The sequence below is a fragment of the Leptodactylus fuscus genome, chromosome 5 (assembly GCF_031893055.1).
Source record: "Leptodactylus fuscus isolate aLepFus1 chromosome 5, aLepFus1.hap2, whole genome shotgun sequence".
In the NCBI taxonomy this organism is placed as follows: domain Eukaryota; kingdom Metazoa; phylum Chordata; class Amphibia; order Anura; family Leptodactylidae; genus Leptodactylus; species Leptodactylus fuscus.
In genome coordinates, this window is record NC_134269.1 from 11,894,819 (window position 1) to 11,922,732 (window position 27,914).

At 48.4% G+C, this 27,914-nt stretch overlaps 9 non-coding genes across 9 annotated transcripts; 7 read left to right on the forward strand and 2 right to left on the reverse strand.

The window, feature by feature from the left end:
* Nucleotides 1–6,469: 6,469 nt before the first annotated feature.
* TRNAW-CCA (transfer RNA tryptophan (anticodon CCA)) lies at nucleotides 6,470–6,541 on the forward strand. The gene has a single exon. It is a non-coding gene; the product is annotated as a tRNA-Trp (tRNA).
* Nucleotides 6,542–8,606: 2,065 nt separating this feature from the next.
* TRNAL-UAG (transfer RNA leucine (anticodon UAG)) lies at nucleotides 8,607–8,688 on the reverse strand. Its single transcript has one exon. It is a non-coding gene; the product is annotated as a tRNA-Leu (tRNA).
* A 2,184-nt stretch (nucleotides 8,689–10,872) lies between these two features.
* On the forward strand, nucleotides 10,873–10,943 carry TRNAG-GCC (transfer RNA glycine (anticodon GCC)). The gene has a single exon. It is a non-coding gene; the product is annotated as a tRNA-Gly (tRNA).
* A 5,354-nt stretch (nucleotides 10,944–16,297) lies between these two features.
* TRNAW-CCA (transfer RNA tryptophan (anticodon CCA)) lies at nucleotides 16,298–16,369 on the forward strand. Its single transcript has one exon. It is a non-coding gene; the product is annotated as a tRNA-Trp (tRNA).
* Nucleotides 16,370–16,590: 221 nt separating this feature from the next.
* TRNAI-AAU (transfer RNA isoleucine (anticodon AAU)) lies at nucleotides 16,591–16,664 on the forward strand. Its single transcript has one exon. It is a non-coding gene; the product is annotated as a tRNA-Ile (tRNA).
* A 5,241-nt stretch (nucleotides 16,665–21,905) lies between these two features.
* Nucleotides 21,906–21,977, forward strand: TRNAQ-CUG (transfer RNA glutamine (anticodon CUG)). The gene has a single exon. It is a non-coding gene; the product is annotated as a tRNA-Gln (tRNA).
* Nucleotides 21,978–22,308: 331 nt separating this feature from the next.
* On the reverse strand, nucleotides 22,309–22,390 carry TRNAL-UAG (transfer RNA leucine (anticodon UAG)). The gene has a single exon. It is a non-coding gene; the product is annotated as a tRNA-Leu (tRNA).
* A 2,227-nt stretch (nucleotides 22,391–24,617) lies between these two features.
* On the forward strand, nucleotides 24,618–24,688 carry TRNAG-GCC (transfer RNA glycine (anticodon GCC)). The gene has a single exon. It is a non-coding gene; the product is annotated as a tRNA-Gly (tRNA).
* Nucleotides 24,689–26,927: 2,239 nt separating this feature from the next.
* Nucleotides 26,928–26,999, forward strand: TRNAW-CCA (transfer RNA tryptophan (anticodon CCA)). The gene has a single exon. It is a non-coding gene; the product is annotated as a tRNA-Trp (tRNA).
* Nucleotides 27,000–27,914: the final 915 nt, after the last annotated feature.

The following is a 27,914-nucleotide window of genomic DNA, read 5'->3' on the forward strand; positions in this document are numbered from 1 at the left end:
GACGGGATACATCTCACAAAACCTGGGAAAAACATATTTGCCAGAAGACTTGCCACACTCATCAGAAGGGCTTTAAACTAGAAGAAGAGGGGATGGGAAGAAAAAAGAAAGACAAGAACATGCAGCTAAAAGACATACTAAACAAGGTTACTAGATGTGGTAAAGAGGACCCAAGACAGGATACTCAGAAGGAAATTACGAAAAAGGATGCAGCAGAGCACAATCTGAAATGTTTTTACACAAACGCACAAAGCATGGGAAACAAACAAGGAGAACTAGAGCTGATGATACACAAGGAAAACTATGACGTCATCGGCATCACAGAAACCTGGTGGAACGACATGCATGATTGGAACATACAGATGGAAGGATACAACTTATTCCAAAAGAATAGAACTAATAAAAGAGGGGGTGGAGTTGCATTGTATGTTAAAAAAGAACACATCTCCACAGAAATTACAGTTTTACAGAATGATAATGTACTGGAAATTATTTGGGTAGTAATTCAAGGGAAAAACAATGATAAGGACATCATACTAGGCGTTTATTACAGACCACCAGGACAGACAGAAGACATGGATGAGATTTTTTCACAGCAAATGACCACGCTCTCAAAGAAACATGAAATAGTGATCATGGGAGACTTCAATTACCCTGACATTCATTGGGAAACCCATACAGCCAAGAGTAAAGGCTCCATCAAATTTTTATCCTCTCTAGCAGACAACTTCATTGCCCAGCTAGTAGAAGAAAACACGAGAGGAACATCCATTTTGGACCTAGTCCTAACCAACAAAGAGCACATGGTTAAGGGACTACGGGTAGCAGGGACACTGGGATTCAGCGATCATGCTATACTTGAGTTTGGGGTTGCAAGAAGAAGAAGACCTGAGAAGACACAGACTTCAAGGCTCGACTTTAGCAGGGCAGACTTCAAGAGCCTGAAGGCAAGGGTTAGCAGAATTCCATGGTGCAAAATTCTTAAGCACAAAAATGCACATGAAGGGTGGGAAATCTTCCGTAGGGAAATCATTAAAGCACAGGAACTAACAATACCTAGAAGGAAGAAAAATGGGAAGCACCTAAAAATATCAGGATGGATGACCAAAAAATTATATAACCTGCTAAAAAGGAAAAAGGAAACATACAAAAAGTGGAAGATGGGAACTATACCTAAGGAAGAGTACACAGCAGTCTGCAGACTCTGCAAGACATGCATCAAAGGAGCTAAGGCTGAACACGAATTGAAGCTTGCAAAAGAGGCAAAGAGTAAGGTAAAAGGATTTTGGGGATATGTTAAAAGCAAAAGAAAAGTGAAGGAGACCATTGGAGTCCTGAAGAATGACAAAGGAGAAACAGTTAACATGGTGGAACAGCAGGTGGAGCTACTAAATTCATATTTTGTATCCATCTTCTCCCAAGAAACTAATGGAAATATCGACATTAATGGTGATGGAGATGAGGGGAAGGAGGACTCCAAGCTGATTATAAGCAAAGGTCTGGTAAGAGAGCACTTAGCCAAGTTACAGGAAACCAAGTCCCCAGGACCAGATGATTTACACCCTAGAGTCCTGAAAGAGATAGCAGAGGAAATAACAGAACCCCTTGCTATAATCTTCGGTAAGTCATGGGAAACAGGAGTGGTCCCTTTAGATTGGAAAAGGGCAAATGTTGTCCCCATCTACAAAAAGGGGAAAAGGGACGATCCAGGAAATTACAGGCCGGTAAGTCTGACCTCGATAGCAGGAAAAATCTTTGAGCAAATTGTCAAGGAACATTTACTTCGGTACTTGGATGGGAAGGCATTAATTAACCAGAGCCAGCACGGCTTTAGGACCAATAAATCTTGTCAGACTAACCTGATTTCCTTCTACAACAAAATCACTGAATGGTTGGACCAAGGGAATGCCGTGGACATAGTATATCTTGACTTCAGTAAGGCATTTGATAAAGTATCACATAACCTTCTTATTGAAAAAATGATTAAGTATGGCTTTGACAAAAAATCAGTTCGGTGGATTCACAACTGGCTTAATGATCGGGCACAACGAGTAATACTAAATGGCTACACATCGAACTGGAAGAAAGTCAAAAGCGGGGTGCCGCAGGGCTCTGTTCTGGGCCCAGTACTTTTTAATATCTTTATAAATGATCTGGACGATGGAATTATTGGGGAACTCATAAAATTTGCAGATGATACGAAGATAGGAGGAATAGCCAACACTAGAGAGGAGAGAGAGTGTATCCAAAAGGACTTAGACACACTGGAACAATGGGCTGAGGCCAACAAAATGGTATTTAACAGGGACAAATGCAAAGTTCTACATCTGGGTAACAGAAATGTAAAAAACATATATAGTATGGGAGGAATAGAACTAAGTGATAGCATAGGGGAAAAGGACTTGGGCATAATAGTAGATTACAAATTCAACATGAGCCAACAGTGCGGTGCTGCTGCAAAAAAGGCGAATAAAATTCTGGGATGTATTAAGACAAGCATTGAATCTAGATGAAGAGAGGTCATTATTCCGCTGTACTCTTCCCTGGTCAGACCACACCTGGAATACTGTGTACAGTTCTGGGCGCCTCAATTCAAGAAAGACATCGATATATTGGAGCAAGTCCAGAGAAGAGCAACCAAAATGGTGGAAGGTCTGCAAACCATGTCCTATGAGGAGCGGCTAAAAGAACTGGGATTGTTTAGTTTGCAGAAGAGAAGGCTGAGGGGAGATTTAATAGCAGTCTACAAATATCTGAAAGGTAGTCACAGTGCAGAGGGATCTCCCCTATTCTCATTAGCACAAGGAAGTACAAGAAGCAATGGGATGAAACTAAAGGGAAAGAGATACAGATTAGACATTAGGAAAAACTTTCTGACAGTGAGGGGAGTGAGAAAGTGGAATAGGCTGCCACGGGAGGTGGTGGGCGCTCCATCAATGGAAATCTTCAAGCGGAATCTGGATAAACATATAGCTGGGATGATTTAGGAAAACCTGCACTCGCAGGGGGTTGGACCCGATGGCCCTTGAGGTCCCTTCCAACTCTACCATAAGAAAAAAAAAGAAAAAAAAAAAGAGATAGTCAGGACCTATAAGTATCTGGGCGGCTCCTCAATAATAAACTAGACTGGGCTGATCACCTGGAGGCGCTGCACAGAAAGGGCCACAGCAGACTCTACCTGCTCAGGAGGCTGAGGGCCTTCGGAGTCCAGGGGACACTTCTTAGGGCCTTCTTCAACTCTGTGGTTGCTTCAGCCATCTTTTTCAGTGTAGCCTGCTGGGGGAGCAGTATATCAACCAGGGACAGAAATAGACTTGACAGGCTGATCAGGAGGGCCAGCTCTGTCCTGGGGAGCCCCTTGGACCCAGTACAGGTGGTGGGTGACAGAAGGATACTGTCCGTGGTGACCTCCATGCGGGAGAACAAATCCCACTCCATGTATGGGACCCTGATGGGACTTGGCAGCACTGTAAGTGACCGTCTGCTTCACCCCAAGTGTGAGAAGGAGCTATCGCAGGTCCTTCCTTCCAACCACGACCAGGCTGTATAATCTACATCAATCCAAGCGAAGACACTCCGCACAGAGAACTAATGATTATGAATGTCCTCCTTCTTTCTTCTCTGTTCCTTAGCTGCTCTGTTCCTTAGGACTCCTAGTATATCTTTCTCAGCATATGTGTGTCTACTACTTCTGTAATATACAGTATTACTGTGTATTATCCTGTATCTGTATTACTATCCAGCTGAAACATACTGAAATTTCCCCACTGTGGGACTATTAAAGGATTATCTTATCTTATCTTATTTAGTAACAATGGTAAGTCCTAAGGAAACCAATATCAATATAGTTCTGTCCTATGGAGGTGCCAGAGATTGTAGTCCCGGTGGTTACTCTTCTACATAGTTCTCCAGGCTGAATTGATCCTGAGCAAATAGCTGATGATTTTGACACCAATACATGGCCAGTTAGCTCAGTTAGTTTGAGTGTGGTGCTAATAACACCAAGGTCGCGGGTTCGAGCGCCAGATACTTTTTACCTTTAGGTACAGGTAATATTTGCATTTGGCTATATCCATTGCACTCCCCTCCCCCTTAGTAGAGATATCCAAACCTAATGGTCTTCAGGTTGGTTCCATGGTGTAATGGTTAGCACTCTGGACTCTAAATCCAGCGATCCGAGTTCAAATCTCGGTGGGACCTTTAACTTTTTTACTTTTGTTTCTGGGTATAATGTGTTCTCACTGAGGTCTTATAGTGACAGCATCATCAATAACAGAATCCTCACCTTCCTCACACAACACGGGGTCCTCAGCAAGAGCTAAGTAGGGTTCATGCCAAACCACCGCACCACAGACCATATCTACACCCTGCACAGCCTCATCAAGACCCACGTCCACAACACCAGAAGAGGAAAGATATTCACCTGCTTCGTAGATTTTAAGAAGGCGTTTGATTCAGTATGGCACCCAAGCCTGCTCCTGAAACTCCTAGAGAGTGGAATAGGAGAAAGAACGTACGACGTCATCAAGAGCTCCTACACCGGAAACCAATGCAGTGTGAAGGTGAATGGGAAAAGGACCGCATACTTCCAACAGGCCCGAGGGGTCAGACAAGGCTGTAGCCTGAGCCCAACGCTCTTCAACATCTACATCAATGAACTGGCTACAGCCCTGGAGGCCTCACCAACCCCAGGCCTCACCCTGAACGACCGGGAGGTGAAGTTCCTGCTATACGCCGACGACCTGCTACTCCTGGCCCCCACCGAGAAAGACCTCCAAGAAAGCCTGTCAGTGCTGGAAAAATTCAGCACCACATGGGCCCTACCCATCAACCAGAAGAAGACCAAAGTCATGGTATTTCAGAAGAAGGGCCACAACAAAGCTCCCACCCCACAATTAACACTGAACGGCTCCATACTGGAGAAAACCAATCACTACACTTACCTGGGGCTGGAGCTCAGCCAATCAGGAAGCTTCAAAGCAGCAATAGAAACCCTGAAAGGAAAAACCTGCAGAACCTTCTACACCATCAGAAGACAACTGTACCACCTCAAACCACCGGTGAGGGTCTGGCAGAAGATATTCGACGCAGTCATCCCCGATCCTTCTCTATGGCAGTGAGGTTTGGGGCTCAGCCACGTACCCAGACCAGCCAAAATGGGACTCTAGCCCAACAGAGAACTTCCACTTGGAGTTCTGCAAATACCTGCTCCATGTCCACCGCAACTCCAATATGGCCAACAGGGCAGACTCCCCCTGTGGCTCACCATACAGAAGAGGGTGCTAGCTTTCCAGGCACACATCCAGGGGAACAACCCCGACTCCTACCACCAGCAAGCCTGGCTAAGCCACCTGAGTAAACCCGACACCCCCCAACCAAACAACAGCCAACCACCAAAAACACCAACAGATGATAACCAAGGCTCAAATAAAGGCGACCACAGAGACAAACAGAGAGCGGTACATTGACCATGTACCATGGCCACCTACCTGGAGGGAATACGCCACCCCAAACACAGACAGACCCTGAGCCAGTACAGACTGAGCGCCCAGAACCTGGAGATGGAGACGGGGTGACACAGGCAAACGTACAAGCCACGGGAGAACAGTAGAACAGTCTGTGCCAGCACTGTGAAAAGGGGGCCCTAGAAGACGAGACCCACTTCCTGCTACACTGCACCAAATACTCAGCTCTGAGGGTCGTCTACTACCAAAGACTCTCTGCCCACATCCCAGACTCTACATCCTACCGGGAGAAGAAGAGGCCACTGTGGAGATCGCTGCCCAATACGTGTCCAGCTGTCACCAAACAAGAGGAAGATGAGACTCCACGGACTGTTATACCCCAAACCACCCCCCATACTCACCACTCACCCACCCGAATCCAACTCCCCCCCCCCTTTACTAGCTTTGGCAATGCCAAATATCTATTCGGACGTGCCAATAAAGCTTGTTTGATTTGATTTGACCAGCTACACCTTAGTGAATGGTGATGACCACCTGTGGAGACTGGAGGAGGCACTTCTAGGATTCACCTTTGTTCCATGTCTGACTCTCCATATGGTGGAGACGCCCCCTGCTGGGCCTACATTCTTCTAGTCTAAGGGGAGACTTGAAGCTATCAAAAAGTGTCCTCCATATAAGTAGGTACCCTGGATGTAGACCTGGATGTAGACCTGATTGGTAGCTGATGTTGAGGCCATCACCCTAAGGTATCCTGAAATAAGTTTCATTGTTCTTGTAGCCTATGCTTGGCCTGAGGCTGGACCAGAGGCCAGTGTCCATGTAACCTGTAGGAGAATGTACCTAAGAAGTTGTCCACACCTGACCATGATATGACCATAACCTCTCTCTTTACTACAGGTCTCTAGAGTACTTCCCACTTACCATAGATTGGTTCCATGGAGAATGGTCAGGACTCACTTTTTGAATATTAGCATTTCACAAAAGAAGGATTTGTGTTGTCAGCTGACCTCGTGGCGCAACGGTAGCGCGTCTGACTCCAGATCAGAAGGTTGCGTGTTCAAATCACGTCGGGGTCATCCTTTTCTTTGTCGAGTCTCTTTCTGGGACAATATACAGTATAACATGTTCTCTAATATAAAATGCATACCTCCCAACTTTTGAAGAACTGAAAGAGGAAGATTTAGCCCCGTCCACTTTTGTGTTGACTCCACCCACTCATTAATTTTTCATGTGCCCGCACACTGTATAATCCTCCTACAGTCACCTGTAAATTATGTCCCCCCTCTATCTCTCCCCCAGTTTCGTATACACCCTTAATCTGCCCCCAGTTTCATGTCCCCTCCATCTCTGCCCCCAGATTTATGTCCCCTCCATCTCTGCCCCCAGATTCATGTCCCTTCCATCTCTGCCCCCAGATTCATGTCCTCTCCATCTCTGCCCCCAGATTCATGTCCCTCCATCTCTGCCCCCAGATTTATGTCCCCTCCATCTCTGCCCCCAGATTCATGTCCCTTCCATCTCTGCCCCCAGATTCATGTCCTCTCCATCTCTGCCCCCAGATTCATGTTCCCTCCATCTCTGCCCCCAGATTCATGTTCCCTCCATCTCTGCCCCCAGATTCATTTCCCCCATCTCTGCCCCCAGATTCATGTCCCCACATCTCTGCCCCCAGTGTCATGCCGTACTCTCCATCTCTGCCCCCAGTGTCATGCCGTCCTCTCCTTCATCTGCCCCCAGTGTCATGCCGTCCTCTCCTTCATCTGCCCCCAGTTTCATGTTCCACCTCCACATTAAACTTACCTTCTCCTCCACTCCCTCGCCGCTCTCTGCGCGCCTCTCTCCCTGACATATATGCGGCTGAAGTGAGGAGCTGACCTGTGTCAGCTCCTCGCTTTCCCGCTCCCGCCGGTCTCGCTGACAGCTCCTCGCTTCAGCCGCATGTGTGTCTGCGAGACCGGCCGCATATGTGTCAGCGAGACCGGCGGCAGCGGCGAAGCGAGGAGCTGACACAGGTCAGCTCCTTGCTTCAGCCGCATATGTGTTCAACTCAGATCTGCGTCCTCTGGACACAGATCTGAGTTGAAATCGGGACATACCTCCCTCCAACCGGGACCGCGGGACATGTCACCCAAATCGTGACTGTCCCGCGGAAATCGGGACGGTTAGGAGGTATGTAAAATGTTGTCTTATTTAGTAACAATGGTAAGTCGTAATGAAACCAATATCACTAGAGTTCCATCATATGGAGGTGCCAGAGATTGCAGTCCTAGTGGTTACTCTTCTAGTTGTCCAGGCTGAATTTATTTTTTTGGCAAATAGCTGGTGATTTTGGTACCAATACATGGCCGGTTAGGTCAGTTGGTTAGAGTGTGGTGCTAATAATGCCAAGGTCGCGGGTTTGATCCCCGTACGGGCCAAATTGTTTTTACCTTTATGTACAGTGCAGTGGGCGTTATATCATGTGACAGCCAGGAAAGGGGGCTTCGGCCTGTGTGCTGACCATAGTCCTCTTCTAAATGTAAAACACTGACTCCAGTCTCCTCCTGAAAGTCTTTATATGATCAGGGGTTGGAACCATAGAGTAATACCGCCACCTGCTGGTCTGTCTTCTGAATACAAATCACTCATAGTGAAAATCAATTTTTGTTGTTGACGTTTTAGGAATTTGTAATATTTGCATGTGGCTGTATCCATTGCACTCACCTTCCCTTTACTAGAGATATCCAAACACCAGGCCCTATAGGTTGGTTCCATGGTGTAATGGTTAGCACTCTGAATCCAGAGATCCGAGTTCAAATCTCTGTGGGACCTGGAACTTTTTGTTTTTGGGTCCTTTAATTTTTTCTGCCTGTTTCTGGGTATAATGTGTTCTCACTGAGGTCTTATAGTGAAACCAACTATATCTGACCATACACACAATAACACGAGTGTAATATTACCACGTGGACTTATTTTTTGCCACTTTTGATACTTGTGGTGAAGTGTTAGTGGTCAAAGAGTTTGATAAAGGATTTTAGTTTTTGTTAGTGACAAACCATAAAAAACTCACAAGTTACAGATCTCTTTTCAGGACACTATACTATAACACTATAAACACTATAAAAGTCACCAGTGACAGCGAGGAAGGAAAGTGCAAAGAGTTGGCAGCGGTGGGATTCGAACCCACGCCTCCAGAGAGACTGGAGCCTAAATCCAGCGCCTTAGACCGCTCGGCCACGCTACCTCCCATGACCTGGGAATTTGCACCTGTTACCCATTGATGAACCGTCTTAGACTACATTAAAGGTGATATCTGGGATACAATGATACTTTTACACTGCGCTAAACAGCCTCCCGCCTAACGTCTAACTTACTTTACAAAAAATGTATATTTACTTACATCAATATATATATTTACAAAAACTCTATTTGATGAAAATTAGGAAATAAATGAGATTTAGCCTTGAAAGGGTAACCTAGCCAGTGAGTATTAGACTGGAGATCGAGGACCACCCTTATCAACCCCAAGACCATGGGTCCTTCGAGTAGATGAACAGGCGCGGCTACTCTGGACTCTTGTGGAAAAAGAAGGAGGCATACAGGGTCGTATTCATACATTAGGGGGCCCTGTTAAAAAAAAAACAAAGAATACTCACCTTACCCTGTTCCCACGGACCTGCAGGTTCCGGCTGTAATAATACCTGGGTTTGGCGCTCGTTGGGCTCCCTGCCGCAGACATCACTAGCTGAAGGCTGAATAATGGAGCACAATGATAGCGCCACATTTGTATTCAACCTCTATCTGTGTCCACATATAGGACATAGGCCTACCAGCTGCCATCTTGTGAAGGTCGAGGGCCCTTCCCCAATCGGGACTTTGAGTACCTACCTCCACTATCCAGACCTCAGAGTATAATAATAATCAGGGACCCAGGGGAGGATACATACATAAAAAACACTGTTAGGGCTCGTTCAAATGGGGGCGGTGGGGCGGATTTTGGCACTGAGAGTGACGCGGGGAGCCACGTCACTCTCGGGTCAAAAGCTGCCTGCCACAACCATCGCGGTCGCGGCTTCCCCCTCGGGAGTTAGCTCAAATGAATGGGCCAACTCCGGAGGTTGCTGCTGCGAGGCAGAAGCTGCCTGAGGAAAGGGCAGCAAAAAGAACGCTAGTGGTCTCCATAGACCACCATTGTATGGAGGCGGATTTTGAGGCGAAATCCGCTGTCAAAATCCGCTTCCTTGCCCCCGTGTGAACTAGCCCTTACTTACCTATCCATGGCTCCGATGTGATCCCTGTTGATATCGGCCATCTTCAATGACGTATGGCACGTCACGTGACCTGGATCTGCATCACGACGTCAGGGGCGTCACTCAAGTAGGCCCGAAGCCTGCCTGTAGCCCGTAGAGGTAAGTAACAGTGTTTTTTATGTTCTCTTACCTCTCCTGGGCCTCCGATCATTATACTCAGGGGTCTCCAGGCGGCTGTGGGCAGGAACCAGAATCGGTATGTAAACAGGGCCCGCCGGTGACGGCCTATTTAAAAAACAAACCAAAACTCAGCGGTAGCGGCTGTCGCTGGACCCCTAATGTCCTGGGCCCTCTGGCAGCTGAATATCCCTAAAGAGGTGGTAGAGTTCTTTTAAAGTTTAAGTAAATTTGTGTTTATTTTCCATAAATCAATAGTTCAAGTGAAAGGAACAAACTTTGTAATATAGTTTATTTTTAAAAAAGTGCCGAAATCTTCAATTATTTGCCTCTTTCTACCAGTGACCAAGTCTGTACAATAGAAGTCTATGGAGAGGAGAAGACCTCAAATCAAAGAGACATCTGCACTATAGAGAGACAGTTTTCCTTCACAACACAGCTGGGTTATCAGGAATTGCTATTCTGCCTTCTCATGACAGAAATGATTGTAGATGGTCTCATATCTCTGTCTCTCTCCATCTTTTCCTCCCCCGTCCCCTCTCCATAGACTGCATTGTAAACTAGTCTGCTTTTCTACAGAGGATGGACTGAAATCACTCAGATAAGAAATAGGAATCGGAAAACATCAGATTCCGATTGAGTAAATTTCAGGATCGCGATCGGGTTCCTATCCCGCCTAAAAATGATCGAGAATGGAATTCTGATCCCGATGGCTCAACTGTGCAGGTAATTTACCTGCACATAACCGCTGCTGCTCACCGGAGTTCCGGGCCGTCGTTCTCTATCCTCTTCTTTCTTATTCAGACGCCGACAGAGCGCCACCCCCTCCCCCCCCCCTGCCTCCCTAGGCTATTGTTACTGATGCTGGGAGTAGGCGGGGCTTAGGAGACTGTGAGCGAGTAAAGGAAGGGGAAAGGTGAGTGCAACACTCACCTTTCCCCACCCTGTACCCGCCCACACTCTCCTAAGCCACCTAAGCCTCTTTTGCACAACTCAGAGAAGCATTGGTGGTTCAGTGGTAGAATTCTCGCCTGCCACGCGGGAGGCCCGGGTTCGATTCCCGGCCAATGCATCTAGAATTTTTGGGTTTTTTTACTAATTTTTATTTTAAACATTTAGTTTTTCAGTTTCCTTTAATTTCATCTGTTTCTGTAATGCTCAAAATAGAGTTTTATTATGTAACATAATTGATGAAAATCATATAATACACAATATAATAGTAATATGATAGGAAATAGAAATGCTACAAATATTTCTGTGATAATAATAATAATATATTTTATTTCTATAGCGCCAACATTGCAACAACAGTGCAGTCGTGTCCTTTAACATGTGGATGGAGCTTGGACCTATGGAGCTAGCATGAGATGACATCATATCATGTAGGGAAATGTGGGAGCGGAGACAGAGGAGGGTTAAGGGTTTATGTTAGACATTGTGATAGGCCTGTCTGAAAAGATGCGTCTTTAGTTTGCGTTTGAAACTGTAGAAATTGGGAGTTAATCTGATTGTCCGGGGTAGAGCATTCCAGAGAAGTGGTGCAGCTCGGGAGAAGTCTTGTATACGAGCGTGGGAGGTTCTGATAATAGAGGATGTAAGTGTTAGGTCATTGAGTGAACGAAGAGCACGGGTTGGGCGGTAGACAGAGATGAGGGAGAAATGTAGGGAGGTGCGGCATTATGGAGAGCCTTGTGGGGGAGGGGGAGAACTTTATATTTTATTCTATAATGAATAGGCAGCCAGTGTAGCGACCGGCACAGACCAGAGGCATCGCTGTAGCGACAGCAAAAAGGTAAGGATATCCAGCGTCTCCAGTAGGTAAAAATTTACTTTTATTGTTGCATTAAAAGAAATATAAGCATCACAGGTAAGTACACTTGGCGTACAGAGATAGTTTAGCTACGCGTTTCAGAACCTTACTGGTTCCTTCATCATGGCTTACTGCTAGCTTACACACAAGTTCCTTACAAAACAATCAGTAATCCAGGCTAGCTGTAGCGTCTAGCCTGGTAGATGAGCCTGGCCGCTGCATTCAGAATAGATTGTAGAGGGGAGAGTTTAGTGAGGGGAAGACCGATTAGTAAGGAGTTACAGTAGTCAAGGCGAGAATGAATCAGAGAGACAATAAGTGTCTTTAGTGTATCTCTGGTAAGGAAAGGGCGTATTCTGGAGATGTTTTTGAGGTGGAAGTGACATGAACGTGCGAGTGATTCAATATGAGGGGTGAAGGAAAGGTCTGCGTCAAATATGACCCCGAGGCAGCGGGCCTGCTGCCTGGGAGTTATAGTAAGGCCTGAGACTGCAATGGATATATCAGGGACAGATCTATTAGATGGTGGAAACAGTAGTAGTCAGGGTCGGACTGGGGTGCCTAGGGCCCACCAGTGGGATTATTTCCAGGGGCCCACCCTACTGCTATATGTAATATCGCCCGTCCAGTTTTTGCCATTATACACATTTAAAGTACATTTTCACGCACAATACAGTGTGCAAAACAGCTATGGCTACACTACTACTTCTGTCATGCAACCAAAGATCGCAGTGTCCCTTTGGGACTCTTTCACATTAGTGAATGGAGTCGCATTGGGTCCCTCAGGTTGCAATGTGACTCCATTCACTAACATGAGTGAAAGAATCACAGGGCGACACATCTTTGGTTCTTTGGTTGTATGACAGAAGTTATAGTGTAGCCATAGCCTTATGCTAGGTTCACAACAGTGGCAAGCTCTCCGTCATACAGGTCCACAATGGGACCAGAATGACGGAGAGGTGGACTATCAAAATGGCGGTTACACCCAGACAGTGGCAGACCTCATTAACATAATGAAGTCCGCCAGGTGTCAGCCATTTTCAGGCATTGTCAGGCAGATAAGGGTATGTTCACACATCAGTATGCCATCCGTCCGTTTGAATTCAGTTTGACACTTCAAAACGGACTGATGCACATACTGATTGTATACTGATAGCAAACGCTCTCCGACCCTAGAGGACAGATAAGGGGATTAAAAGTAGCAATTGTAAACAGAGTAGAGATCAGTATGTGTATCAGTCCGTTTTGAAGTGTCAAACTGAATTCAAACGGACGGATGGCATACTGATGTGTGAACATATCCTAAGTCCTCAGCGTTTCTGAAACTTGGATATTGTTATGCTGGAGCTCTAGAAAAGGGCACCAGCATAACAATAGAGTGGGACATCATCTATGGGGTGGGTGGACTACAACTCTCAACAGTTCCAGGGCATCTGGAGCTGCTGGGAGTTGTAGTAATTGAAAGATTTGGGGGCATCTTTCGATTGTCCACCTCAGACAGCGGGGGATTGGGGGTGCTAGCAGTACCATTACAATAAATCACAACATTACAATAAATACAATGCAGTAATACTCACAGGAGACGTCTTCCCACATTTCCCGTCTCTTCCCTTTGGACCGCCATGACCACTTCTTCCAGCTGTGACTTGGCTCTGTAAAGTTTGAAACACAAGACATCTTTGACTCCTCACTTCTCCACACATCCAACCCACAGTGGAACAATAGACTGTGGGGCATAATAGAGGTTGCAGGGGCCACAGTGGACCCTTCAAGCTCTATTATGCCCCACAGTTGCACACCCATGAACTATTATTATACTCGGGGGTCTTTTCAGACCCTGAGTATAATAATCGGAGCCCCAGGGGAGGTGAGGGAACATAATAAACACTGTTACTCACCTCGCCGGGATCCGATTTTACTCCTAGCAGGCTTTGGGCCTATATGGTAATGTGTCAGACGTCACGTGGTCTGGGATATTACCATATAGGCCCAAAGCCTGTGCTAGCAGTAACATATAGGCCCAAAGCCTGTGCTAGCAGTAACATATAGGCCCAAAGCCTGTGGTAGCAGTAACAACCTGTTACCATACAGGCCCAAAGCCTGTGCTCGCAGTAACAGGTTATTACTACTACCACAGGCTTCGGGCCTATATGTTACTGCTAGAACAGGCTTCAGGCCTATATGGTATTATTCCAGATAACGTGACGTCTGGGCATTACCATATAGCCCCGAAGCCAGCTAGGAGTAACACCGGATCCCGGAGAGGTGAGTAACAGTGTTTATTATGTTCTCTCACCTCCCCTGGGGCCCCAATTATTTTACTCGGGGGTCTGAAAAGACCCCTGAGTATAATATTAGCGGCAGTGGGATCGCGGCCTGGCCCGGGCCTAGTACTCACTACCGCCCGCCGCGGCCTAAAGTACAAGGGGAAGCGGGGGCGGCAGTGAGCAGGTCCAGGTTGGTAAATAGGCCGCTGCCTGCTGTTAGATACTCCAGCAGGCAGCGGCCTATTATAAAACAAAAAAAAGTTATTATACTTACCGTCCGACCGCGCGCTGCTTCTCCCGCTGCTGCCGCATCCTCTTCTCTCAGACGTCTGTGTATCAGCGTAGACGGCGTGATGACGCCGCCTACGCTGATACGTAGATGGCTGAACAAGCGCAAGGAGATCGGTAGCTCTCCTTGCGCTGGTTCTTAGGATTAGGGGAGGCGTCCTAAGCACCTCCCCTAATCCTCCTCTGACATGGGCAGGGGCCCGATTGAAATGTCAGGGGCCCAATCGGGCCCCTAACCACCCGATCCACCCCATTGATGATCGGGCCCCTGCCTATGCTAAAATGATTGGCAGTATAGTCGGGTGCTCCGGCGGGCCAGTCCGACCCTGGTAGTAGTTCAGTCTTGGAGAGATTTAGTTTCAGATAGAGTGAGGACATGATATTAGAGACAGCAGAGAGACAGTCACTGGTGTTCTGTATGAGTGCAGGGGTGATGTCCCGGGAAGATGTGTATAATTGGGTGTCATCAGCATAAAGATGGTACCTGAAGCCAAATCTGGTGATGGTTTGTCCAATGGGGGCTGTGTAGAGAGAAAAGAGCAGGGGGCCGAGGACCGAGCCCTGAGGAACCCCAACAGCAAGGGAAAGAGGGGAAGAAACAGAGCCCGCGAATGATACACTGAAAGTGCGGTCTGAGAGATAAGAGGAGAACCAGGAGAGCGCAGTGTCGTTGAGGCCAACTGAGCGGAGCATAGTGAGGAGGAGATGATGGTCAACAGTGTCAAAAGCTGCAGAGAGGTCCAGTAGAATAAGAAGAGAGAAGTCACCATTGACTTCGCGCGCCACAGCAAATTAGGCCCCGCCCACTTTTATGTTGACTCCACCCATTCTCATTAAATTTTCATGTGTTTCCACACAGTATAATCCTCCTACAGTCACCCGTAAATTATATGTCCCCCCTCCATCTCTCCCCCATTTTCATATACACCCTTCATCTACCCCTAGTTTCATGTCCCCCCCTCTATCTCTGTCCCCAGTTTCATGCCATTCTCCCCCTTTATCTGCCCACAGTTTCATTTCCCCCCGTCTCTGCCCCGTGTCATGCCGTTCTCCCCCCTTCATCTGCCCCAGTGTCATGCCGTTCTCCCCCCTTCATCTGCCCCAATGTCATGCCATTCTCCCCCCCTTCATCTGCCCCAGTGTCATGCCATCCCCCCTTCATCTGCCCCAATGTCATGCCGTTCTCCCCCCTTCATTTGCCCCAGTGTCATGCCGTTCTCCCCCCTTCATGTGCCCCAGTGTCATGCCATTCTCCCCCCTTCATCTACCCCAGTGTCATGCTGTTCTCTCCCCCTCCATCTGCCCCAGTGTCATGCCGTTCTCCCCCCTCCATCTGCCCCAGTGTCATGCTATTCTCTCCCCCTCTATCTGCCCCAGTGCCATGCCGTTCTCCCCCTCCATCTGCCCCAGTGTCATGCTATTCTCTCCCCCTCCATCTGCCCCAGTGTCATGCTATTCTCTCCCCCTCCATCTGCCCCAGTGTCATGCCGTTCTCCCTCTCCATCTGCCCCAGTGCCATGCCGTTCTCCCCCTCCATCTGCCCCAGTGTTATGCCGTTCTCACACACACACACACACACACACACACACACACACACACCATTCCTCGTTCCCCCGCAGCTCTCTCCCTCATACACATATTGTAGCCGCGATGTGACGTCATCACATCACGGCTACAAATGCCGGAGCTCAGCGTTAAAGCAGGAGCTGAGCTGTGACAGCTCCTGCTTTAAACGCCTATGTATTCAGCTCCTCGGCGTCCTACCTCCGAGGAGCTGAATACATAGGCGTTTAAAGCAGGAGCTGTCAGCTCCTGCTTTAACGCTTAGCTCAGTTGGAATCGGGACATGCCAACTGGGACCATTTTGTTAAGTCCCGGCCGCGCCGCGGGGCCCCGGGCGGTTGCCCGGCTCGCCCGGCCCTGGATCCGCCCCTGACCTCTCTCTCTACTACAGGTCTCTAGAGTACTTCCTACTTACCATAGATTGGCTCCATGGAGAATGGTCAGGACTCACTTTTAGAATATTAGCATTTCACAAAAGAAAGACTTGTGTTATTGCCTGACCTCGTGGCGCAATGGTAGTGCGTCTGACTCCAGATCAGAAGGTTGCGTGTTCAAATTACGTCGGGGTCATCCTTTTCTTCGTTGAGTCTCTTTCTGGGACAATATATAACATGTTCTCTAATATAAAATGTTGTCTTATTTAGTAACAATGGTAAGTGGTAATGAAACAAATATCACTAGAGTTCCGTCATATGGAGGTGCCAGAGATTGTAGTCCCGGTGGTTCTTCTTCTAGTTCTCCAGGCTGAATTGATCCTGAGCTAGTAGCTGGTGATTTTGACACCAACACATGGCCGGTTAGCTCAGTTGGTTAGAGCGTGGTGCTAATAACGCCAAGGTCGCGGGTTCGATCCCCGTACGGGCCAAATACTTTTTACCTTTAGGTACAGGGCAGGGGGTGTTATATCATGTGACAGCCAGGAACGAAAGATTGTGAATGACAATCTGTTTTCCCTTAGCCCAAACAGCAGCACAACTGGGGGGGTAATCCTGCCCCTATGAGCTGTTAGGACAGGTGGAATATTTAATTACCTAACAGCAATCAACCCCTATAAGAGGTCAGAGGACCAACTCCCCTTTGTGTTAGTAGCAAGTAAAAAATAGACATCTATTTAACAGGAGTAATATGACATAGTACAAACAAATAGTACAAATACAGCATAGGGAGGGAGCCTTGTGCTGCTGTTTGGGCTAAGGGAAAACAGATTGTCATTCACAATCTTTCGTTCCCCCTACGCCCAACAGCAGCACAACTGGGGATTTAGCAAGTATCGCTTTACCCTAGGGCGGGTGATCCTGGCAAGCTGATGCCAATACTGAATGTCCAAATGCTGTGGACTCCCTTGTTCGCCACTCAAGTCTATAATGTTTGGCGAAAGTTAGCTGAGAACTCCAAGAAGCCGCTGCACATATCTGTTCCAAGGAAAGAAAACGTCTCTCGGCCCATGATGTCGCCACTGCTCGGGTGGCATGGGCACGGATAAGGTCTGGTACCGGGAGGTCCTGAGCACGTAGGGAGCAGATAATGGCTTCTCTAATCCATCTTGATAGAGTTGGTTTGGATGCTTTGGTCCCCTTGGTGTGGCCAAACACATTGTTCAGCAAATTCTCTGACTTCCGAAAGGACGCAGTCCGCTCGAGATAAATCTGCAACGCTCTTACCAAATCCAACTTGTGCATCCTTTCTTCCCACTCAGAGGTGGGAGAGGGGAAAAACGCTGGTAAGACGATTGCCTGGTTAATGTTCTGAGGTGTGGGTACCTTTGGCAAGAATCCTGGGACGAACCTTAGTTGCATTCTATCTGGAAAGAAGGTTATAAATGGCTCAGAAGCCGCTAGGGCTTGTAGCTCACCGACCCTCTTGGCGGAGGTTATTGCCAACAGGAAAGTTATCTTGTATGCTAGGTACTTCAAATCCACTTCAGATAGGGGCTCGAAGGGGGGCGCACAGAGCCCCTGCAGAACTGCGGCCAGGTCCCAGCTCGGGACCGGAGACTGCACCTGAGGACGAAGTCTACTAGCCCCTCTTAGAAATTGTTTAATCAGAGGATCTAGTGCTAGCCGGGTCTCCAGGAGTGCGGACAGAGCTGAGACTTGGACTTTCAAGGTAGCAGGTGCTAGCCCCTTCTCCAGGCCGTCTTGTAGGAACTCCAAGACTGCATTCCTATCAGGGTCGCGCTGGTTACTCGAACACCAGTTCTGAAAGATTCGGGCGACCCTCCGGTAGCTCTGGTTAGTTGACTCCGCTCTTGAGTGCGCCAAAGTTCTTAGCACTCCCTGGGATAATCCTCTTTCGCCAGCTAAAGGCTGGCTACCCTCCAGGCAGTGAGGTTGCATCTGTTCAGGCCTTGATAGGGCCGACTGTTCCGGATTACCAGAGTTTACACTGGTGGAAGCCTCCAGGTGTTCCTCCGTCTCATGAGAGTGAAGACGGTGAACCATGCCCTTTCTAACCAGAATGGCGAGCTCCTTGCCAAGCTCTGGTTCTGCCTGCGTTTTGTCAATACCTTCCGAATCCTCAGTTGATGAGGGTAGACGCACTTCCGTCTGAACCTCCCGGGTATTGACAGGGCATACAGCGCCGGAGGATTGTCTTCCCGAACTGGGGAGCAACGTTCCTCTATTGCAGCGCCGTTTGAGGTGGCCATCAGATCCACCTCGGGGAGACCTCATCCTTTGGTAGGATAGTGGAGAGCACCCTGGTCGGGGGATGACCTGGCTGAGGTCATCCACATTCTGGTGAGTCAGTCCCGCAGACTGTAACCTGGAATCTGAACCGCTGGCCGCTGGGGAATACATAGATCCAAATAGATGAGGATCCTGGCGTCTGGTACCGTGGAGAGGGCTCTCATCCTCCGTCCGGAATGACCGTAATCGGCTGTGATCAGGCTGTCCGTCCTGGTCCTTTACTCCCGAAACTGTAGAGTCCACGTCAGAAGCTTCACTTGAGCTCTGGTAATCTCTTGCCAGCTGGGTAAGCGCGTTCTCTTCAGATAACGCCAGGTGCTCTGTACCAGGGTCTCCCCCAGATGAGCTCCCCTGGACAGGGAGGCATCTGTGGTCAACAGGGTCTAGGTAAACCTGACCGAGGACCTGCCATCGCGAAGATGGGTCTGCCGGGCCAATCATGGCCGGGCACTGATGGTTCACTGGATAGGCTTTTTTAGTCCCTAGGGACAGCGATTCCGGACTCGCAGCTTCTTGACATAGAGAAGGTGCCTCCAGGTAGGAGAGTCCCTGGTGAATCCCCGGAACTGGATTAGATTTGATGGAATCGTAAAAAATCCTAACGGGTCTTCCTTGATCCTGGCTTAGAGAAGCCCTCTGTCCCATTAAAGGGCTCCCCAGCCTTACTAGGGGGCTGGGGGAAGACCCGTGGATACTACTCCCCTGGAAATAGGGGGGGCTGAAGTTCTGCCGTCTGGGAGGGTGGAAACTTGAGGACAAGGTTTTCCATCTGGGTGTTCGTCCCTTTGATCTAAGGTCCTGGGCCGAGCTATGAGAGATCCTGCGAGTATACCTGGCCTGAAGGTCCCTTAAGGAAACCGCATCCCGTGGTGGAAGCGGTCTAGGTCGAAGATGAACCTGAGTCCTTCGCCCAGGATTCTGGAAACCAAGAAGCCTGGAGAGGGATCCTTCTGGATGGGTATTCAAAGCTGAAGTTGTTTGGGGCCCTAAAAAGGGCAAGATGTTCTCTCGGCCGGTGGAGCCTTGATGTAGCAAATGACCCTGGGACCTTTGCGTCGGGGCCCTAGATGGACGGGCCCGATTTCTCCCAGGATGGCAGACCACTGATGGGTCAGGGATCCTTCTTACGATCGCGGAAAGTGCCGCGTCCTCTACCTCTGCCCTGGGGAGCGGAGCGTCCACGCCCCCTGAAGCCTCTGGTGGAGGCTCCTCGGCCCCGAAAGGCAGTTCTTCTCCTTTCAGGCGGCTGCGGCAGATTTTTGGTTTTAGTGTCCGCCAGATCCTCCATGATTTTGTCCAGGGCTTTACCAAAAAGCCTACCTGGCTCAAAGGGCAGGGTACAAAGCCCTAGTCTGGAGGCGTTGTCCACCCTCCATGGTTTAACCCACAACGGTCGCCTGGCCACAGTGGTGAGGGCCATAGATTTGGAGGCGAGTTTTAGTTGCGACCTGGAGGATTCAGCCAAGTGGTCCACCAATAAATTAATATCGGTCATAGCCGATAGGAGGTCGTCCCGGTGGACCCCCGTGTCTATGTCCCTAGCAAGGGAAGATAGTTCGGCCTGTAGGGCAGAGACCACCTCATTAGCCGATATGGCCACGGAGGCTTGTGACGAGGCGACAGAATATGCCCGCCTCAGGGACCCCTCTACGCGGCGGTCCAACGGGTCCTGCAGGCTTGAGCCGTCCTCGGCTGGCAGGACTGTCCGGCGGGATAGTTTGGCAACTGCCACGTCAACTTTAGGCGGTGGTCCCCAGACACCCTGCTGGGACTCTGACATAGGGAAGAGTGCCCTGAATCTAGCGGAAGGTGTAAATGCTTTCTCGGGACGCTTCCACTCGCCCTCCATTACCTGGACCAGGTCAGTATTAGCCTTAAAGGACTTAGCCCTCCTGCTTGGCCCTTCCCCTGCCTCCCGATCACGTGATCTGAGGACTCTGAAAAGTCTGCCCATCTTGTCAAGGGGAAACACTTCCTTCTCCACCTCCACAGGGTCCTCCTCAGAGGACTCAACCTCCCCAATATGAAGCCTCTCAAGAGGCGGGAGGGAGGGCTCCGAAGCCTCCAGCCGGGGCCTCTTGGCGAGGTGGGAAATGGTCTCGTCCACCTTTCTCATGGACTGGGACACGAAGTCCTTAACCCAGGAGACCATCTCTCTGATCGGGGTAGCCTCAGAGGGAGGCGCTCTACATCCCTGGCAGTACCTGTATTCACAGGCATCAGGGAGGGGGATTTTACATTGGGCACAAGACAAATGTCTCCTCTTCGCCGTGGTCTTCCTCCGAGGGAGGGTCGAGGATGATGAGGAGGACATACTAAAGGGAGGAAGGAAAGAGACAAGAACCCAAGGAGCACTATATAAAAAAATCCGGACCACAGCTACAGCCCCAGCCCACTCTCCCCTCCACCAACCTTGATAGCAAGAACTAGCAGTTCCAGCTCTTGAGCTTTGAATCCTGAGGCAGCAATGCTTCAGAAGTACCTTAACCGGAGCGACAGGTACCATCTTGTGGTGGAGGGGGGTTTAAATAGGCCGGCTGGGGGAGGGACAGTGGGCGGAGCCACGCCCCCGCCACCTGGGTCCGAGCTACTTCCTCCTCTTAGCTTTAAGTTATTCACCCCCCCTCCCCGAGCACTGGGGGGGGGGGGGCTACCTCACCAGCAGTGGCTTACCTGCTGATCTTCACTGTCATCCGACAGCCGCGGCATCTAACTCTGGCCGCGCGGTCTACGCATGCGTGGTTTCCCCGGAAACGGTCCCTGGCTCGGGCGGAACCCGGGAACCAAAAGACTAGTTCCCAGGCCCTGCCGGCCGACGAAAGTTCCTACCTGCCGGCACCTGCAGTATCAGACGTCCGCGATGCCGCCGCACACGCTCCAGCGGGGACCCGGACCGGAGCAGGGGGAGAGACTCATCCGGACCACGCAGCAAGGTAAAAAACTTAGGGGGGGGGAGAGGGGACCCCTGTAAGAGGCCAGAGCACCTCTCCCCCATCCACCTGTCCTGTCCCACAGGACAGAAAAAAAACACAAAGGGGAGTTGGTCCTCTGACCTCTTATAGGGGTTGATTGCTGTTAGGTAATTAAATATTCCACCTGTCCTAACAGCTCATAGGGGCAGGATTACCCCCCCAGTTGTGCTGCTGTTGGGCGTAGGGGGAAAAGAGGCTTTGGCCTGTGTGCTGACCATAGCCCTCTTCTAAATGTAAAATACTGTCTCCTTTATATGATCAGGGGTTGGAACCATAGAGTAATACCGCCACCTGCTGGTCTGTCTTCTGAATGCAAATCACTCATAGTGAAAATTAATTTTTGTTGTTGAATTTTGTTTTAGGAATTTGTAATATTTGCATGTGGCTGTATCCATTGCACTCACCTTCCCTTTACTAGAGATATCCAAACTCTAGACCCTATAAGTTGGTTCTATGGTGTAATGGTTAGCACTCTGGACTCTGAATCCAGCGATCCGAGTTCAAATCTCCGTGGGACCTGAAACTGTTTGTTTTTGGGTCCTTTAATTTTTTCTGCCTGTTTCTGGGTATAATGTGTTCTCACTGAGGTCTTATAGTGATACCGACTATATCGGACCATACACACAATAACACGAGTGTAATATTACCACGTGGACTTATTTTTTGCCACTTTTGATACTTTTGATACTTGTGGTGAAGTGTTAGTGGTCAAAGAGTTTGATAAAAAAAAATTTAATTTTGTTAGTGACAAACCATAAAAAACTCACAAGTTACAGATCTCTTTTCAGGACATGTAATGAGAACACTATAAAAGTCACCAGTGACACCGAGGAAGGAAAGTGCAAAGAGTTGGCAGCGGTGGGATTCGAACCCACGCCTCCAGAGAGACTGGAGCCTAAATCCAGCGCCTTAGACCGCTCGGCCACGCTACCTCCCATGACCTGGGAATTTGCACCTGTTAACCCATTGATGAACCGTCTTAGACCACATTGAAGGTGATACCTGGGATAAAATGATACTTTTACACGACGCTAAACACCCTCCTGTCTAACTTACTTTACAAAAAATGTATATTTACTTACATCAATATATATATATTTACAAAAACTCTAAAAATAAATGAGATTTAGCCTTGAAAGGGTTAACAGGCCAGTGAGTATTAGACTGGAGATCGAGGACCACCCTTATCAACCCCAAGACCATGGGTCCTTCGAGTAGATGAACAGGCGCGGCTACTCTGGACTCTTGTGGAAAAAGAAGGAGGCATACAGGGTCGTATTCATACATTAGGGGGCCCTGTTAAAAAAACAAACAAAAACAAAGAATACTCACCTTACCCTGTTCCCACGGACCTGCAGGTTCCGGCTGTAATAATACCTGGGTTTGGCGCTCGTTGGGCTCCCTGCCGCAGACATCACTAGCTGAAGGCTGAATAATGGAGCACAATGATAGCTCCACATTTGTATTCAACCTCTATCTGTGTCCACATATAGGACATAGGCCTACCAGCTGCCATCTTGTGAAGGTCGAGGGCCCTTCCCCAACCGGGACTTTGAGTACCTACCTCCACTATCCAGACCTCAGAGTATAATAATAATCAGGGACCAGGGGAGGATACATACATATAAAACACTGTTAGGGCTCGTTCAAACGGGGGACGGCGGGGCGGATTTTGGCACCGAGAGTGACGCGGGGAGCTGTATCACTCTCGGGTCAAAAGCTGCCTGCCACGACCGTCGCGGTCGCGGCTTCCCCCTCCGGAGTCAAATGAATGGGCTGACTCCGGAGGTTGCTGCCGGAAGCCGCCTGAAGGAAGGGCAGCTCGCTTCTTATTTCCACTAGCAGCGACATGCCGCTAGCGGCAAAAAGAGCGCTAGTGGTCTCCATTGTATGGAAGTGGATTTTGAGGCAAAATCCGCCTCCTTGCCCCCGTGTGAACTAGCCCTTACTTACCTATCCATGGCTCCGATGTGATCCCTGTTAATATCGGCCATCATCAATGATGTATGGCACGTCACGTGACCTGGATCTGCATCACGACGTCAGGGGCGTCACTCAAGTAGGCCCGAAGCCTGCCTGTAGCGTGTAGAGGTAAGTAACAATGTTTTTTATGTTCTCTTACTTCTCCTGGGCCCCTGACCATTATACTCAGGGGTCTCCAGGCGGCAGGAACCAGAATCGGTATGTAAACAGGGCCCGCCGGCCTATTTAAAAAACAAACCAAAACTCAGCGGTAGCGGCTGTGGCTGGACCCCCTAATGTCCTGGGCCCTGTGGCAGCTACTACCGCTGCTAGCCCTTTAGTTACGCCCCTGGGTGGAGATAAGAATCCTGTCTATCTTAGTGTATATGTGCAGATACATGGCGTGACTATCTGCCATGTATCCGCAACATTAAGGGACTACATGGCTGAGCGAATCTTACACTTGGCTTTGGAGAAGAGTTTGTCCACAGAAGGGGAGGAGCCATCTAAAGTAGCATCAACAGTAAAGCCGTAAGCCCTCCCCGAGAGCAACAACGGCCTCGTCTGCAGGATACTTCAAAGCTATTTTTCTTCAAATCTACAAAAGTGACAGAGATACGTTGTTCATCACTGTAATGTTCTCTGTAATATGGGAGGGGGGGTGCAGTGAAATATGCCTAAGAAGGTGGTAGAGTTCCTTCAAAGTTTAAGTAAATTTGTCTTTATTTTTCCATAAACCAATAGTTCAAGTGAAAGGAACAAGTAGTTTATTTATTTTTTTTTAAATCTTCAATTATTTGCCTCTTTCTACCATTCATCAAGTCTGTACAATAGAAGTCTATGGAGAGGAGAACAACTCAAAGCAAAGAGACATCTGCACTATAGAGAGACAGTTTTCCTTCACAACACAGCTGGGTTATCAGGAATTGCTGTTCTGCCTTCTCATGACAGAAATGACTGTAGATGGTCTCATATCTCTGTCTCTCTCCATCTCAGAGAGAGAGCTCCATGCAGAGTGCCTCGCACGCGCCCCCGCCTCCCTAGGCTATTGTTACTAATGCTAGGAGTAGGTGGGGCTTAGGAGACTGTGGGCGAGTACAGGAAGGGGAGAGGTGAGTGCAACACTCACCTCTCCCCACCCTGTACCCGCCCACACTCTCCTAAGCCACCTGAGCCTCTTTTGCAGCACTCAGAGAAGCATTGGTGGTTCAGTGGTAGAATTCTCGCCTGCCACGTGGGAGGCCCGGGTTCGATTCCCGGCCAATGCATCCAGAGATTTTTTTTTCTTTTTATTAATTTTTATTTTAAACATTTAGTTTTTCAGTTTCCTTTAATTTCATCTGTTCCTGTAACGTTCAAAATCGAGTTTTATTATGTAACATAATTGATGAAAAGCATGTAATACACAATATAATAGTAATATGATAGGAAATAGAAATGCTACAAATATTTCTGGGATAGTAAAATTGTTGTCTAGTTTAGGGAAGTCTCGGTTAATAATGGCGTCCTCTGCTCAGGTTTTTCATCTCTTGTTAACAATGATTTTTTTACTCCCATCCTTACCTGCAATAGACAGACATCCCAGTAAGGTGGATACAAGCAGTGTATTTCTTAAAGGGGGTGTCCAGGGTGTTTAAATTAATTTACTTGTTTTTGGATTTTTTTCAAGCTGGACCTGGGTCAGATTATTAGAAGCAGCCCCTTTTTATCGAAGGTCTCCGTCTGTGCCAAATCAATCACACCAAGTGCACGAAAAAAGTGTGGGTGCCACACTAAAAAAAACGTGCCCAGGATGCTTGCCAAAAAACACACCCTTTCCCTAAAGGGAAGAGGGTTCCTGACTAACTCTTCCCCACAAGGACCAAAAGGTGACCGAGTGGGGTCGAGTACCAATGGACCAACTGCTGAAGCAGGAGGTCCCCAACGTCTGTTTTCCTCTTGGGCTGCCACCACCAAGGGTACTCAAGACTACCAGTCATCCAGTTTCTCTCCGGGCTGCCACCACCAGAGATACTCCTTGACTCAGGCAAAAGGTCTGCGCCTGCCCCGGTTCCCCAGGACAGGTCAATTGACAGAGGAGGGAGGCCCATTACAGGCCTCGTCTCCAGACAACCGTCAGGAAGCGTCCCAAAAGGGTACAGCATCCCTTTGTTGACACATAAAAAAGGTGGCGAGTGACAAAAAGAAGTGAAAAACATCTATATAAGTGGTAAAGTGCCCTTACGAGCCTGGTTTACCGCCAGATCTATAAAAATTCTCCTATGCTGGAAAACCAGGCATAAAGGAGTGTGTGCTCAAAAAGGTGTAGATCCAGTGCCATGCAATGTGCCCAAATCAGTGGGTTTTAGAACCAGCCCCTGGGTCACTCCACCTTCACTATGATGTCCCATCTAGGACAGATAGACCTCACCTCCCAACTTTTAAAGGACAGAATGCAAATTTAGCTCCCCCCACCTCTACATTGACTCCACCCTTTCCATCCATTTCTCTCCCACACAGTATAATGCTCCTACAGTCACCCTAACATTATGTGCCCCCCACATTATAATGTTCCCCTCCATTTGACCTCTCAGAATAAAGTCCCTCTCCTGGTGCACCACCTGGGCAATATTATTATCCCGCCCCCAGTTTAATGTCCTTCTCCAGCTGTCCACCGGACTTAGATGGTTTGAAGCCAGGACATACCTCCTGCTGACAAGGACAGTGGGGAGGACCCCAAATCCGGGACTGTTGGGAGGTATGCTATAGTACAGCCAGTGAAGACCCAGATGTGAACAGGTGAGAGAACGGAAGGAGCGACCTTGAGTTTTTGGCTTGTGGACAAAACCCTGTTCTACAAATTTGGCATTAATTTTGTAACTTTGGGCTGATGTTCTTAATAACTTGTACTCAATCTAATGTGAATTTAGTCTTATTGTGTCTACCACACCAGGAGTCTGGAACACAAAGAGGGGAGATACCTGGAACAGCTTTGTTTGACCAGCTTCACCTTAGTGAATGGTGATGACCACCTGTGGAGATGGGAGGAGGCCCTTTTAGTATTCACCTTTGTTCCATGTCTGACTCACCATATGCTGGAGACGCCCCCTGCTGGGCCTACATTCTTCTCTTCTCAGGGGAAACTTGAAGCTATCAAAAATGTCCTCCATATAAGTAGAAGTCCTGGTGGACATAGATCTGGATGTAGACCTGAAGGGTAGCTGTTGTTGAGGCCATCACCATAAGGTATACTGAAATAAGAATGAGCCCTGGTGGACACAGATCTGGATGCCCAAGTGCTACTGTAACCAGTAGGAGAATCCCTATGGGAGAGGATTGGTGGATATGGGATATGGTTGTTATAGGACCGTTACCTCTCTCTTTACTACAGATCTCTAGAGGACTTCCGATTTACCAGATTGGTTCCATGGAATGGTTTTCACTTCACATTTTTCAATTTTTTACTAATTGTTTGGACTCAATTTTTTTAAAAATTGCATTTTCTAAAAGAAAGATCAATTGTCAGCTGACCTTGTGGCGCAACGGTAGCGTGTCTGACTCCAGATCAGAAGGTTGCGTGCTCAAATCACGTCAGGGTCGTCTATTGCCTTTTTAGTCATATGCTGGAGACGCAGCATGTGACTCTGGGACAATGTATAATATATTCTTTATTACGATGGTGTTTGATTTAGTAAATATGGTAAATTGTAATGAAACAAATATCACTAGAGTTCTGTGATATGGAGGTGCCAGAGATTGTAGTCCTGGTGGTTACTATTCTAGTTGTCCAGGCTGTATTGATCTTGAACAAATAGCTTGTGACTTTTGGCCAATACATGGCCAGTTAGCTCAGTTGGTTAGAGCGTAGTGCCAAAGTCACGGGTTTGATCCCCGTAGGGCGCAGTGGCTTTTTATCTTTATCTAGTTTTATGGATGTATCATGTGACGGCAAGGAACGGGAAATCTGGACTGTGTGGGGGCTTGGTACAGAAAGCTGTACATACCAGAATGTGATACCAACAAAAACTCCATCTTGCCCCATAGAAAAGAGCATACAGCCCAGAAGAACCTGCGTGAGAAACAGGAATACCAGCAACATACCCCCATGTGCCGACCACAGTCCTATTCCAAATGTAAAATACTGACTCCAGTCTCCTCCTTGCAAGTTTTTGTATGATCAGAGCTTGGAACCATAGAGTTATACCGCCAACTGCTGGTCTGTCATCTGAATACAAATCCCAACGGCCATTTTTGGGAAGCCGCTCTTGCTCTTGTAGTTCAATTCAGGAGTGTACTGCGCAGGCGTCGTTGGTTGGACCAAGACGGAAGACAGAAGAGGCGGGGTTGCAGCAGAAGATGGAGGCGTCGCTGGAGTGAGCTCTTGGGCAGCAGTGGGGACGCCCCCATTGCCGTTTGAGTGCTGCGGAGAACTCAATTGCATACCGGTTAAAATCGGTATTTCTAAGGAACAGCGCCGCGGAGACCATGTCTAAAGGTAAGAGACGAATAGCCTTT